The sequence below is a fragment of the Pecten maximus genome, chromosome 12 (assembly GCF_902652985.1).
Source record: "Pecten maximus chromosome 12, xPecMax1.1, whole genome shotgun sequence".
Lineage (NCBI taxonomy): Eukaryota > Metazoa > Mollusca > Bivalvia > Pectinida > Pectinidae > Pecten > Pecten maximus.
This window is the reverse complement of record NC_047026.1, coordinates 34,677,041-34,694,504: the sequence shown is the minus strand read 5'-3', so window position 1 is coordinate 34,694,504 and position 17,464 is coordinate 34,677,041.

Genomic DNA, 17,464 nt, shown 5'->3' with positions numbered 1-17,464 from the left:
GATGAGGAAGAACCTCTCAAGACACACCTCTCTCAATACAATGGAAGATTCAGCTGCCATGAAACAGTGGAAATAATTTTTCAGAAGCCGTTGATTAAAAACATTGTTGATAATACACAAAATGCCTTTAAAACCATCGAAGCTTGACAAGTTTTAATACACACATGTGTATTGATATTGTTGAGAGCAGGAGTGTTCTTAAATGAATGGAATAATCACATATAATTACAAATCCAATTTTCACCTTTGATATGAGTTTGAATTTTAACCTATAATGCCGGTTTTGATTCACCTTTTATGGAAATTTGAAGATTAAACTTTTATGGAAGTTGTGGTATTCAATATTGATTGGAGTTAACGTGGTATTCAACTTTGGAGTTGTGGCATTCAACTTTGATGAGTTTGGGTATTCAACATTGATGGGAGTTGGGATATTCAACATTATTGGGAGCTGGGGTATTCAAAATTGATGGAGGTTAGGAAATTCAACTTTGATGGCAGTTTGGGTATTTCATGCTGATGAGAGTAGAGATATTCAACATTATTGGGAGTTGGTGTATTCAACTTTGATGGGGGTTAGGTGTTCAACTTTGATGGGGGTTAAGGTGTGTAACTGATGGGAGCTGGGGTATTAAAACTTTGATAAGGTTGGTGTATTAAATTTTTATGGGAGTTTGGGTATTCAAAATTGATGGGAGGTTTGGATATTCAGCTTTGATGGGGGTTTGGGTATTCAATGTTGATGGGAGGTTTGGATATTCAGCTTTGATGGGAGTTTGGGTATTCAATGTTGATGGGATTTAGGTATTCATTGCTGATGAGAGTTTTGATATTCAACATTGTTGGGAGTTGGTGTATTCAACTTTGATGGTTGGTGTGGTCAACTTTGATGGGGGTTAAGATATATACAACTTTGGTGGAAGCTGGGGTATCAAAACTTTGATATGGTTGGTGTATTCAAAATTGATGGGAGTTGGGTTTTTCAACTTTGATGGGAGTTAGGGTATTCAAAATCGATGGGAGTTGGGTTTTTCAACTTTGATGGGTGTTAGGGTATTAAAAATTTATGGGAGTTAGGGTATTCAACTTTGATGGGAGTTAGGGTATTCAACATTGAAAGAGGTTGGGTTATTCACCTTTGATGGAATTTGATATTGTAGTTTAACATCCATCAACAGCAATGATCAGTTAAGGACAGACTTCTCTGTGAGATGCATGCATGTGTTTTGGGAAGTTGTGGTATGTTCATGTTTGTCTCCTTGTAATAGCATGGAACTGATGCTGACTATATAGTGCTACCATACTGAGGCATTACTGTAGTATACTGCTGAGGACATCCAGCAGGTCACACAACTCGCATTATAGTGACATCTTCTAAAATGATGGATGTTAAGCAGGAGGGGGGCCTAGCAACTACCATTTTGACTATAGTGTTTTTTTCCTGAGGCAAAGACGTCATCAACATTTCACTTTAAAAGTTTTGCATTTTGATAAAATGATCAAAAAGTCATAGTACAACTTTAAATATACTTGGTATATAGTCAGAGCACATTGTGGAAATCTCAATACACCTTCATTTATGGAATGTTTGAATATTCGGTTTTTATTCAATTAATAATATTCAAATTTCATGGGAGTTGCAATATTCACTTTTCATTGGAGTTTTAATACATTCAACCTCAATGGGAATTGCAATATTAAACATAAATGATAGTTGGAAACTTGGAATACACAAATTTTATGATTTAAATGTTCAACATTGATGGGATTTGAAATATAAACTAAGTACTCACCTTTGATCAGTTTTGGAATACTCCTTGATGGGAGTTGAAATGTACACTTTAATGTACACCACCAACAGACACCTTCCCTCCACCCCTACAGACTCACTAATGTACACCATCCAATACCTGTATCTGCCCCTACAGACCTCACTAATGTACACCACCCAACACCTCTATCTGCCCCTACAGACCTCACTAATGTACACCACCCAACACCTCTATCTGTCCCTACAGACCTCCCTAATGTACACCACCCGACACCTCGATCTGTCCCTATAGACCTCACTAATGTACACCGCCCAACACCTATATCTGTCCCTACAGACCTCACTAATGTACACCACCCAACACCTCTATCTGTCCCTACAGACCTCACTAATGTACACCACCCAACACCTCTATCTGTCCCTACAGACCTCACTAATGTACACCACCCAACACCTCTATCTGTCCCTACAGACCTCACTAATGTACACCACCCAACACCTCTATCTGTCCCTACAGACCTCACTAATGTACACCACCCAACACCTCTATCTGTCCCTACAGACCTCACTAATGTACACCACCCAACACCTCTATCTGTCCCTACAGACCTCACTAATGTACACCACCCAACACCTCTATCTGTCCCTACAGACCTCACTAATGTACACCACCCAGACACCTCTATCTGTCCCTACAGACCTCACTAATGTACACCCCCAACAACCTCTATCTGTCCCTACAGACCTCACTAATGTACACCACCCAACACCTCTATCTGTCCCTACTAGACCTCACTAATGTTACACCACCCAAACACCTCTATCTGTCCCTACAGACCTCACTAATGTACACCACCCGACACCTCTATCTGTCCCTACAGACCTCACTAATGTACACCACCCGACACCTCTATCTGTCCGTATAGACCTCACTAATGTACACCACCCAACACCTCTATCTGTCCCTACAGACCTCACTAATGTACACCACCAAACACCTCTATCTGTCCCTACAGGCCTCACTAATGTACACCACCGAACACCTCTATCTGTCCCTACAGACCTCACTAATGTACACCACCCAACACCTCTATCTGTCCCTACAGACCTCACTAATGTACACCACCCGACACCTCTATCTGTCCCTACAGACCTCACTAATGTACACCACCCAACACCTCTATCTGTCCCTATAGACCTCACTTATGTACACCACCCGACACCTCTATCTGTTCTTACAGACCTCACTAATGTACACCACTGACACCTATATCTGTCCCTACAGACCTCACTAATGTACACCACCCAACACCTCTATCTGTCCCTACAGACCTCACTAATGTACACCACCCAACACCTCTCTGTCCCTACAGACCTCACTAATGTACACCACCCAACACCTCTATCTGTTCTTACAGACCTCACTAATGTACACCACCCAACACCTCTATCTGTCCCTACAGACCTCACTAATGTACACCACCCAACACCTCTATCTGTCCTACAGACCTCACTAATGTACACCACCCAACACCTCTATCTGTCCCTACAGACCTCACTAATGTACACCACCCAACACCTCTATCTGTCCCTACAGACCTCACTAATGTACACCACCCAACACCTCTCTGTCCCTACAGACCTCACTAGTGTACACCACCCGACACCTCTATCTGTCCCTACAGACCTCACTAATGTACACCACCCAACACCTCTATCTGTCCCTACAGACCTCACTAATGTACACCACCCAACACCTCTATCTGTCCCTATAGACCTCACTAATGTACACCACCCAACACCTCTATCTGTCCCTACAGACCTCACTAATGTACACCACCCAACACCTCTATCTGTCCCTATAGACCTCACTAATGTACACCACCCGACACCTCTATCTGTCCCTACAGACCTCACTAATGTACACCACCCAACACCTCTATCTGTCCCTACAGACCTCACTAATGTACACCACCCAACACCTCTATCTGTCCCTACAGACCTCACTAATGTACACCACCCAACACCTCTATCTGTCCCTACAGACCTCACTAATGTACACCACCCAACACCTCTATCTGTCCCTACAGACCTCACTAATGTACACCACCCAACACCTCTATCTGTCCCTATAGACCTCACTAATGTACACCACCCGACACCTCTATCTGTCCCTATAGACCTCACTAATGTACACCACCCCAACACCTCTATCTGTCCCTACAGACCTCACTAATGTACACCACCCAAAAACCTCTATCTGTCCCTACAGACCTCACTAATGTACACCACCCAACACCTCTATCTGTCCTACAGACCTCACTAATGTACACCACCCACACCTCTATCTGTCCCTACAGACCTCACTAATGTACAACCACCCAACACCTCTATCTGTCCCTACAGACCTCACTAATGTACACCACCCAACACCTCTATCTGTCCCTACAGACCTCACTAATGTACACCACCCAACACCTCTATCTGTCCCTACAGACCTCACTAATGTACACCACCCGAACACCTCTATCTGTCCCTACAGACCTCACTAATGTACACCACCCACACCTCTATCTGTCCCTACAGACCTCACTAATGTACACCACCCAACACCTCTATCTGTCCCTACAGACCTCACTAATGTACACCACCCAACACCTCTATCTGTCCCTACAGACCTCACTAATGTACACCACCCGAACACCTCTATCTGTCCCTACAGACCTCACTAATGTACACCACCCAACACCTCTATCTGTCCCTACAGACCTCACTAATGTACACCACCCGACACCTCTATCTGTCCCTACAGACCTCACTAATGTACACCACCCAACACCTCTATCTGTCCCTACAGACCTCACTAATGTACACCACCCGAACACCTCTATCTGTCCCTACAGACCTCACTAATGTACACCACCCAACACCTCTATCTGTCCCGTACAGACCTCACTAATGTACACCACCCAACACCTCTATCTGTCCCTACAGACCTCACTAATGTACACCACCCAACACCTCTATCTGTCCCTACAGACCTCACTAATGTACACCACCCGACACCTCTATCTGTCCCTATAGACCTCACTAATGTACACCACCCTAACACCTCTATCTGTCCCTACAGACCTCACTAATGTACACCACCGAACACCTCTATCTGTCCCTACAGACCTCACTAATGTACACCACCCAACACCTCTATCTGTCCCTACAGACCTCACTAATGTACACCACCCAAAAACCTGTATCTGTCCATATAGACCTCACTAATGTACACCACCCAACACCTCTATCTGTCCCTACAGACCTCACTAATGTACACCACCCGACACCTCTATCTGTCCCTACAGACCTCACTAATGTACACCACCCAACACCTCTATCTGTCCCTACAGACCTCACTAATGTACACCACCCAACACCTCTATCTGTCCCTACAGACCTCACTAATGTACACCACCCGACACCTCTATCTGTCCCTACAGACCTCACTAATGTACACCACCCAACACCTCTATCTGTCCCTACAGACCTCACTAATGTACACCACCCAACACCTCTATCTGTCCCTACAGACCTCACTAATGTACACCACCCAACACCTCTATCTGTCCCTACAGACCTCACTAATGTACACCACCCAACACCTCTATCTGTCCCTACAGACCTCACTAATGTACACCACCCAACACCTCTATCTGTCCCTACAGACCTCACTAATGTACACCACCCCAACACCTCTATCTGTCCCTACAGACCTCACTAATGTACACCACCCAACACCTCTATCTGTCCCTACAGACCTCACTAATGTACACCACCCAACACCTCTATCTGTCCCTACAGACCTCACTAATGTACACCACCCAACACCTCTATCTGTCCCTACAGACCTCACTAATGTACACCACCCAACACCTCTATCTGTCCCTACAGACCTCACTAATGTACACCACCCAACACCTCTATCTGTCCCTACAGACCTCACTAATGTACACCACCCAACACCTCTATCTGTCCCTACAGACCTCACTAATGTACACCACCCAACACCTCTATCTGCCCTACAGACCTCACTAAGTACACCACCCGACACCTCTATCTGTCCCTACAGACCTCACTAATGTACACCACCCGACACCTCTATCTGTCCCTACAGACCTCACTAATGTACACCATACCCAACACCTCTATCTGTCCCTACAGACCTCACTAATGTACACCACCCGAACACCTCTATCTGTCCCTACAGACCTCACTAATGTACACCACCCAACACCTTCTATCTGTCCCTACAGACCTCACTAATGTACACCACCCACACCTCTATCTGTTCCCTACAGACCTCACTAATGTACACCACCCGACACCTCTATCTGTCCCTACAGACCTCAGTAATGTACACCACCCAACACCATCTCTATCTGTCCCTACAGACCTCACTAATAGTACACCACCCAACACCACTATCTGTCCCTACAGACCTCACTAATGTACACCACCAACACCTCTATCTGTCCCTACAGACCTCACTAATGTACACCACCCACCACCCTCTATCTGTCCCTACAGACCTCACTAATGTACCCACCCAACACCTCTATCTGTCCCTACAGACCTCACTAATGTACACCCCCCACACCTCTATCTGTCCCCTACAGACCTCACTAATGGTACACCAAGCCCAACTCCTCTATCTGTCCCTACAGACCTCACTAATGTACAACCCCCCCAACACCTCTATCTGTCCCTACAGACCTCACTAATGTACACCACCCGACACCTCTATCTGTCCCTATAGACCTCACTAATGTACACCACCTGACAGCTCTATCTGTCCCCACAGACCTCAATAATGTTCACCACCCAACACCTCTATCTGTCCCTACAGACCTCACTAATGTACACCACCCGACACCTCTATCTGTCCGTACAGACCTCACTAATGTACACCACCCAACACCTCTATCTGTCCCTACAGACCTCTCAGTCCCTACAGACCTCACTAATGTACACCACCCAACACCTCTATCTGTCCCTACAGACCTCACTAATGTACACCACCCAAAAACCTCTATCTGTCCCTACAGACCTCACTAATGTACACCACCCAACACCTCTATCTGTCCCTACAGACCTCACTAATGTACACACCCAACACCTCTATCTGTCCCTACAGAACCTCACTAATGTACACCACCCGACACCTCTATCTGTCCCTACAGACCTCACTAATGTACAACACCCAACACCTCTATCTGTCCCTACAGACCTCACTAATGTACACCACCCAACACCTCTATCTGTCCCTACAGACCTCACTAATGTACACCACCCAACACCTCTATCTGTCCCTACAGACCTCACTAATGTACACCACCCAACACCTCTATCTGTCCCTACAGACCTCACTAATGTACAACCACCCCGACACCTCTATCTGTCCCTACAGACCTCACTAATGTACACCACCCAACACCTCTATCTGTCCCTACAGACCTCACTAATGTACACAACCCGACACCTCTATCTGTCCCTACAGACCTCACTAATGTACACCACCCAACACCTCTATCTGTACCCTACTAGACCTCACTAATGTACACCACCCAACACCTCTATCTGTCCCTACAGACCTCACTAATGTACACCACCCAGACACCTCTATCTGTCCCCTACAGACCTCACTAATGTACACCACCCGACACCTCTATCTGTCCCTATAGACCTCACTAATGTACACCACCCAACACCTCTATCTGTCCCTACAGACCTCACTAATGTACACCACCCGACACCTCTATCTGTCCCTACAGACCTCACTAATGTACACCACCCAACACCTCTATCTGTCCCTACAGACCTCACTAATGTACACCACCCCACACCTCTATCTGTCCCTACAGACCTCACTAATGTACACCACCCAACACCTCTATCTGTCCCTACAGACCTCACTAATGTACACCACCCAACACCTCTATCTGTCCCTACAGACCTCACTAATGTACACCACCCAACACCTCTATCTGTCCCTACAGACCTCACTAATGTACACCACCCAACACCTCTTCTGTCCCTACAGACCTCACTAATGTACACCACCCAACACCTCTATCTGTCCCTACAGACCTCACTAATGTACACCACCCAACACCTCTATCTGTCCCTACAGACCTCACTAATGTACACCACCCAACACCTCTATCTGTCCCTACAGACCTCACTAATGTACACCACCCGACACCTCTATCTGTCCCTACAGACCTCACTAATGTACACCACCCAACACCTCTATCTGTCCCTATAGACCCTCACTAATGTACACCACCCGACACCTCTATCTGTCCCTACAGACCTCACTAATGTACACCACCCAACACCTCTATCTGTCCCTACAGACCTCACTAATGTACACCACCCAACACCTCTATCTGTCCCTACAGACCTCACTAATGTACACCATCCAACACCTCTATCTGTCCCTACAGACCTCACTAGTGTACACCACCCAATACCTCTATCTGTCCCTACAGACCGCACTAATGTACACCACTGACACCTCTATCTGTCCCTACAGACCTCACTAATGTACACCACCCAACACCTCTATCTGTCCCTACAGACCTCACTAATGTACACCACCCAACACCTCTATCTGTCCCTACAGACCTCACTAATGTACACCACCCAACACCTCTATCTGTCCCTACAGACCTCACTAATGTACACCACCCAACACCTCTATCTGTCCCTACAGACCTCACTAATGTACACCACCCAACACCTCTATCTGTCCCTACAGACCTCACTAATGTACACCACCCAACACCTCTATCTGTCCCTACAGACCTCACTAATGTACACCACCCAACACCTCTATCTGTCCCTACAGACCTCACTAATGTACACCACCCAACACCTCTATCTGTCCCTACAGACCTCACTAATGTACACCACCCAACACCTCTATCTGTCCCTACAGACCTCACTAATGTACACCACCCAACACCTCTATCTGTCCCTACAGACCTCACTAATGTACACCACCCAACACCTCTATCTGTCCCTACAGACCTCACTAATGTACACCACCCGACACCTCTATCTGTCCCTACAGACCTCACTAATGTACACCACCCAACACCTCTATCTGTCCCTACAGACCTCACTAATGTACAACCCAACACCTATCAGTCCCTACAGACCTCACTAATGTACACCGCCCAACACCTCTATCTGTCCCTACAGACCTCACTAATGTACACCACCCAACACCTCTATCTGTCCCTACAGACCTCACTAATGTACACCACCCAACACCTCTATCTGTCCCTACAGACCTCACTAATGTACACCACCCAACACCTCTATCTGTCCCTACAGACCTCACTAATGTACACCACCCAACACCTCTATCTGTCCCTACAGACCTCACTAATGTACACCACCCAACACCTCTATCTGTCCCTACAGACCTCACTAATGTACACCACCCAACACCTCTATCTGTCCCTACAGACCTCACTAATGTACACCACCCAACACCTCTATCTGTCCCTACAGACCTCACTAATGTACACCACCCAACACCTCTATCTGTCCCTACAGACCTCACTAATGTACACCACCCAACACCTCTATCTGTCCCTACAGACCTCACTAATGTACACCACCCGACACCTCTATCTGTCCCTACAGACCTCACTAATGTACACCACCCAACACCTCTATCTGTCCCTACAGACCTCACTAATGTACACCACCCAACACCTCTATCTGTCCCTACAGACCTCACTAATGTACACCACCCAACACCTCTATCTGTCCCTACAGACCTCACTAATGTACACCACCCGACACCTCTATCTGTCCCTACAGACCTCACTAATGTACACCACCCAACACCTCTATCTGTCCCTACAGACCTCACTAATGTACACCACCCGACACCTCTATCTGTCCCTACAGACCTCACTAATGTACACCACCCAACACCTCTATCTGTCCCTACAGACCTCACTAATGTACACCACCAACACCTATATCTGTCCCTACAGACCTCACTAATGTACACCACCCAACACCTCTATCTGTCCCTACAGACCTCACTAATGTACACCACCCAACACCTATATCTGTCCCTACAGACCTCACTAATGTACACCACCCGACACCTCTATCTGTCCCTACAGACCTCACTAATGTACACCACCCAACACCTCTATCTGTCCCTACAGACCTCACTAATGTACACCACCCAACACCTCTATCTGTCCCTACAGACCTCACTAATGTACACCACCCAACACCTCTATCTGTCCCTACAGACCTCACTAATGTACACCACCCAACACCTCTATCTGTCCCTACAGACCTCACTAATGTACACCACCCAACACCTCTATCTGTCCCTACAGACCTCACTAATGTACACCACCCAACACCTCTATCTGTCCCTACAGACCTCACTAATGTACACCACCCAACACCTCTATCTGTCCCTACAGACCTCACTAATGTACACCACCCAACACCTCTATCTGTCCCTACAGACCTCACTAATGTACACCACCCAACACCTCTATCTGTCCCTACAGACCTCACTAATGTACACCACCCAACACCTCTATCTGTCCCTACAGACCTCACTAATGTACACCACCCAACACCTCTATCTGTCCCTATAGACCTCACTAATGTACACCACCCAACACCTCTATCTGTCCCTATAGACCTCACTAATGTACACCACCCGACACCTCTATCTGTCCCTACAGACCTCACTAATGTACACCACCAAACACCTCTATCTGTCCCTACAGACCTCACTAATGTACACCACCCAACACCTCTATCTGTCCCTACAGACCTCACTAATGTACACCACCCGACACCTCTATCTGTCCCTACAGACCTCACTAATGTACACCACCCGACACCTCTATCTGTCCCTACAGACCTCACTAATGTACACCACCCGACACCTCTATCTGTCCCTATAGACCTCACTAATGTACACCACCCAACACCTCTATCTGTCCCTATAGACCTCACTAATGTACACCACCCTGACACCTCTATCTGTCCCTACAGACCTCACTAATGTACACCACCCAACACCTCTATCTGTCCCTATAGACCTCACTAATGTACACCACCCGACACCTCTATCTGTCCCTATAGACCTCACTAATGTACACCACCCAACACCTCTATCTGTCTCTATAGACCTCACTAATGTACACCACCTGACACCTCTATCTGTCCGTACAGACCTCACTAATGTACACCACCCAACACCTCTATCTGTCCCTACAGACCTGACTAATGTACACCGCCCAACACCTATATCTGTCCCTACAGACCTCACTAATGTACACCGCCCAACACCTATATCTGTCCCTACAGACCTCACTAATGTACACCGCCCAACACCTCTATCTGTCCCTACAGACCTCACTAATGTACACCGCCCAACACCTATATCTGTCCCTACAGACCTCACTAATGTACACCACCCGACACCTCTATCTGTCCCTACAGACCTCACTAATGTACACCACCCAACACCTCTATCTGTCTCTATAGACCTCACTAATGTACACCACCCGACACCTCTATCTGTCCCTACAGACCTCACTAATGTACACCACCCAACACCTCTATCTGTCCCTACAGACCTCACTAATGTACACCACCCAACACCTCTATCTGTCCCTACAGACCTCACTAATGTACACCACCCGACACCTCTATCTGTCCCTACAGACCTCACTAGTGTACACCACCCAATACCTCTATCTGTCCCTACAGACCGCACTAATGTACACCACTGACACCTCTATCTGTCCCTACAGACCTCACTAGTGTACACCACCCAATACCTCTATCTGTCCCTACAGACCGCACTAATGTACACCACCCAACACCTCTATCTGTCCCTACAGACCTCACTAGTGTACACCACCCAATACCTCTATCTGTCCCTACAGACCTCACTAATGTACACCACCCAACACCTCTATTTGTCCCTATAGACCTCACTAATGTACACCACCCAACACCTCTATCTGTCCCTACAGACCTCACTAATATACACCACCCAACACCTCTATCTGTCCCTATAGACCTCACTAATGTTCACTACCCAACACCTCTATCTGTCCCTAGAGACCTCACTAATGTACACCACCCGACACCTATATCTGTCCCTACAGACCTCACTAATGTACACCACCCAACACCTCTATCTGTCCCTATAGACCTCACTAATGTACACCACCAAACACCTCTATCTGTCTCTATAGACCTCACTAATGTACACCACCCGACACCTCTGTCTGTCCCTACAGACTTCACTAATGTACACCACCCAACACCCCTATCTGTCCCTATAGACCTCACTAATGTACACCACCCGACACCTCTATCTGTCCCTACTGACCTCACTAATGTACACCACCCAACACCTCTATTTGTCCCTATAGACCTCACTAATGTACACCACCAAACACCTCTATCTGTCTCTATAGACCTCACTAATGTACACCACCCAACACCTCTATCTGTCCCTACAGACCTCACTAATGTACACCACCCAACACCTCTATCTGTCCCTACAGACCTCACTAATGTACACCACCCAACACCTCTATCTGTCCCTACAGACCTCACTAATGTACACCACCCAACACCCCTATCTGTCCCTACAGACCTCACTAATGTACACCACCCAACACATCTATCTGTCCCTATAGACCTCACTAATGTACACCACCCAACACCTCTATCTGTCCCTATAGACCTCACTTATGTACACCACCCAATACCTCTATCTGTCTCTACAGACTTCACTAATGTACACCACCCAACACCCCTATCTGTCCCTACAGACCTCACTAATGTACACCACCCAACACATCTATCTGTCCCTATAGACCTCACTAATGTACACCACCCAACACCTCTATCTGTCCCTATAGACCTCACTTATGTACACCACCCGACACCTCTATCTGTCCCTACAGACCTCACTAATGTACACCACCCAACACCTCTATCTGTCCCTACAGACCTCACTAATGTACACCACTGACACCTCTATCTGTCCCTAAAGACCTCACTAATGTACACCACCCGACACCTCTATCTGTCCCTACAGGCCTCACTAATGTACACCACCCAACACCTCTATCTGTCCCTACAGACCTCACTAATGTACACCACCGACACCTCTATCTGTCCCTATAGACCTCACTAATGTACACCACCCAACACATCTATCTGTCCCTATAGACCTCACTAATGTACACCACCCAACACCTCTATTTGTCCCTACAGACCTCACTAATGTACACCACCGACACCTCTATCTGTCCCTACAGACCTCACTAATATACACCACCCGACACCTCTATCTGTCCCTACAGACCTCACTAATATACATCACCACCTTCCCCTACAGATCTCATTAATGTACAACCCAACCCAACACCTATCAGTCCCTACAGATATCAGTTATGTACAACCCAACCCCGCCCCTATCAGTCCCTATAGATCTCAGTAATGTACAACCCAACCCAACACCTATCAGTCCCTATAGATCTCAGTAATGTACAACCCAACCGTACACCTATCAGTCCCTACAGATCTTACAACCCAACCCCACTATCAGTCCCTACAGATCTCAGTAATGTACAACCCAACACCTATCAGTCCCTACAGATCTCAGTAATGTACAACCCAACCCCTCTATCAGTCCCTACAGATCTCAGTAATGTACAACCCTACCCAACCCCTATCAGTCCCTACAGATCTCAGTAATGTACAACCCTACCCAACACCTATCAGTCCCTACAGATCTCAGTAATGTACAACCCAACCCAACACCTATCAGTCCCTACAGATCTCAGTAATGTACAACCCAAACCAACACCTATCAGTCCCTACAGATCTTACAACCCAACCCAACACCTATCAGTCCCCACAGATCTCAGTAATGTACAACCCAACCCAACACCTATCAGTCCCCACAGATCTTACAACCCAACACCTATGAGTCTCTACAGATCTTACAACCCAACACCTATCAGTCCCCACAGATCTCAGTAATGTATAACCCAACACCTATCAGTCCCCACAGATCTCAGTAATGTACAACCCAACCCAACCCCTCTATCAGTCCCTACAGATCTCAGTAATGTACAACCCTACCCAACCCCTATCAGTCCCTACAGATCTCAGTAATGTACAACCCTACCCAACACCTATCAGTCCCTACAGATCTTACAACCAAACACCTATCAGTCCCCACAGATCTTACAACCCAACACCTATCAGTCCCTACAGATCTTACAACCCAACACCTATCAGTCCCCACAGATCTCAGTAATGTACAACCAAACACCTATCAGTCCCTACAGATCTCAGTAATGTACAACCCAACACCTATCAGTCCCTACAGATCTTACAACCCAACCCAACACCTATCAGTCCCTACAGATCTTACAACCAAACCCAACCCCTATCCGTCCCTACAGATCTTACAACCCAACCCAACACCTATCAGTCCCCACAGATCTCAGTAATGTACAACCCAACCCAACACCTATCAGTCCCCACAGATCTTACAACCAAACACCTATCAGTCCCTACAGATCTCAGTAATGTACAACCCAACACCTATCAGTCCCCACAGATCTTACAACCAAACCCAACCCCTCTCAGTCCCTACAGATCTTACAACCAAACACCTATCAGTCCCTACAGATCTCAGTAATGTACAACCCAACACCTATCAGTCCCCACAGATCTTACAACCAAACACCTATCAGTCCCTACAGATCTCAGTAATGTACAACCCAACACCTATCAGTCCCCACAGATCTTACAACCCAACACCTATCAGTCCCTACAGATCTCAGTAATGTACAACCCAACACCTATCAGTCCCCACAGATCTAAGTAATGTACAACCAAACCCAACACCTATCAGTCCCTACAGATCTTACAACCCAACCCCTCTATCAGTCCCTATAGATCACAGTAATGTACAATCAAGCTTAACACCTATCAGTCCCTACAGATCTTACAACCCAACCCCTCTATCAGTCCCTACAGATCTCAGTAATGTACAACCCAACCCAACACCTATCAGTCCCTACAGATCTCAGTAATGTACAACCCAACCCCACTCCCATCAGTCCCTACAGATCTCGGTAATGTACAACCCAACCGAACACATATCAGTCCGTACAGATCTCGGTAATGTACAACCCAACCAAACACCTATCAGTCCCTACAGATCTCAGTAATGTACAACCCAACCCAACACCTATCAGTCCCTACAGATCTTACAACCCAACCCCACTATCAGTCCCTACAGATGTCAGTAATGTATAACCCAACACCTATCAGTCCCCACAGATCTCAGTAATGTACAACCCAACCCTACCCAACCCCTATCAGTCCCCACAGATCTTACAACCAAACCCAACCCCTATCAGTCCCCACAGATCTTACAACCAAACCCAACACATATCAGTCCCCACAGATCTCAGTAATGTACAACCCAACCCCTATCAGTCCCCACAGATCTTACAACCAAACCCAACACCTATCAGTCCCTTCAGATCTCAGTAATGTACAACCCAACCCAACACCTATCAGTCCCTACAGATCTTACAACCAAACACCTATCAGTCCCCACAGATCTTACAACCCAACACCTATCAGTCCCTACAGATCTTACAACCCAACACCTATCAGTCCCCACAGATCTCAGTAATGTACAACCCAACACCTATCAGTCCCTACAGATCTCAGTAATGTACAACCCAACACCTATCAGTCCCTACAGATCTTACAACCCAACCCAACACCTATCAGTCCCTACAGATCTTACAACCAAACCCAACCCCTATCCGTCCCTACAGATCTTACAACCCAACCCCTCTATCAGTCCCTATAGATCTCAGTAATGTACAACCCAACACCTATCAGTCCCCACAGATCTTACAACCAAACACCTATCAGTCCCTACAGATCTCAGTAATGTACAACCCAACACCTATCAGTCCCCACAGATCTTACAACCCAACACCTATCAGTCCCTACAGATCTCAGTAATGTACAACCCAACACCTATCAGTCCCCACAGATCTAAGTAATGTACAACCAAACCCAACACCTATCAGTCCCTACAGATCTTACAACCCAACCCCTCTATCAGTCCCTATAGATCACAGTAATGTACAACCAAGCTTAACACCTATCAGTCCCTACAGATCTTACAACCCAACCCCTCTATCAGTCCCTACAGATCTCAGTAATGTACAACCCAACCCAACACCTATCAGTCCCTACAGATCTCAGTAATGTACAACCCAACCCCACTCCCATCAGTCCCTACAGATCTCGGTAATGTACAACCCAACCGAACACATATCAGTCCGTACAGATCTCAGTAATGTACAACCCAACCCAACACCTATCAGTCCCTACAGATCTCAGTAATGTACAACCCAACCCAACACCTATCAGTCCCTACAGATCTTACAACCCAACCCCACTATCAGTCCCTACAGATCTCAGTAATGTATAACCCAACACCTATCAGTCCCCACAGATCTCAGTAATGTACAACCCAACCCTACCCAACCCCTATCAGTCCCCACAGATCTTACAACCAAACCCAACCCCTATCAGTCCCCACAGATCTTACAACCAAACCCAACACATATCAGTCCCCACAGATCTCAGTAATGTACAACCCAACCCCTATCAGTCCCCACAGATCTTACAACCAAACCCAACACCTATCAGTCCCTTCAGATCTCAGTAATGTACAACCCAACCCAACACCTATCAGTCCCTACAGATCTTACAACCAAACACCTATCAGTCCCCACAGATCTTACAACCCAACACCTATCAGTCCCTACAGATCTTACAACCCAACACCTATCAGTCCCCACAGATCTCAGTAATGTACAACCCAACACCTATCAGTCCCTACAGATCTCAGTAATGTACAACCCAACACCTATCAGTCCCTACAGATCTTACAACCCAACCCAACACCTATCAGTCCCTACAGATCTTACAACCAAACCCAACCCCTATCCGTCCCTACAGATCTTACAACCCAACCCCTCTATCAGTCCCTATAGATCTCAGTAATGTACAACCCAACACCTATCAGTCCCCACAGATCTTACAACCAAACACCTATCAGTCCCTACAGATCTCAGTAATGTACAACCCAACCCAACACCTATCAGTCCCCACAGATCTTACAACCCAACACCTATCAGTCCCTACAGATCTCAGTAATGTACAACCCAACACCTATCAGTCCCCACAGATCTCAGTAATGTACAACCCAACCCAACACCTATCAGTCCCTACAGATCTTACAACCCAACCCCTCTATCAGTCCCTACAGATCTCAGTAATGTACAACCCAGCTTAACACCTATCAGTCCCTACAGATCTTACAACCCAACCCCTCTATCAGTCCCTACAGATCTCAGTAATGTACAACCCAACCCAACACCTATCAGTCCCTACAGATCTCAGTAATGTACAACCCAACCCCACCCCCATCAGTCCCTACAGATCTCGGTAATGTACAACCCAACCGAACACATATCAGTCCGTACAGATCTCAGTAATGTACAACCC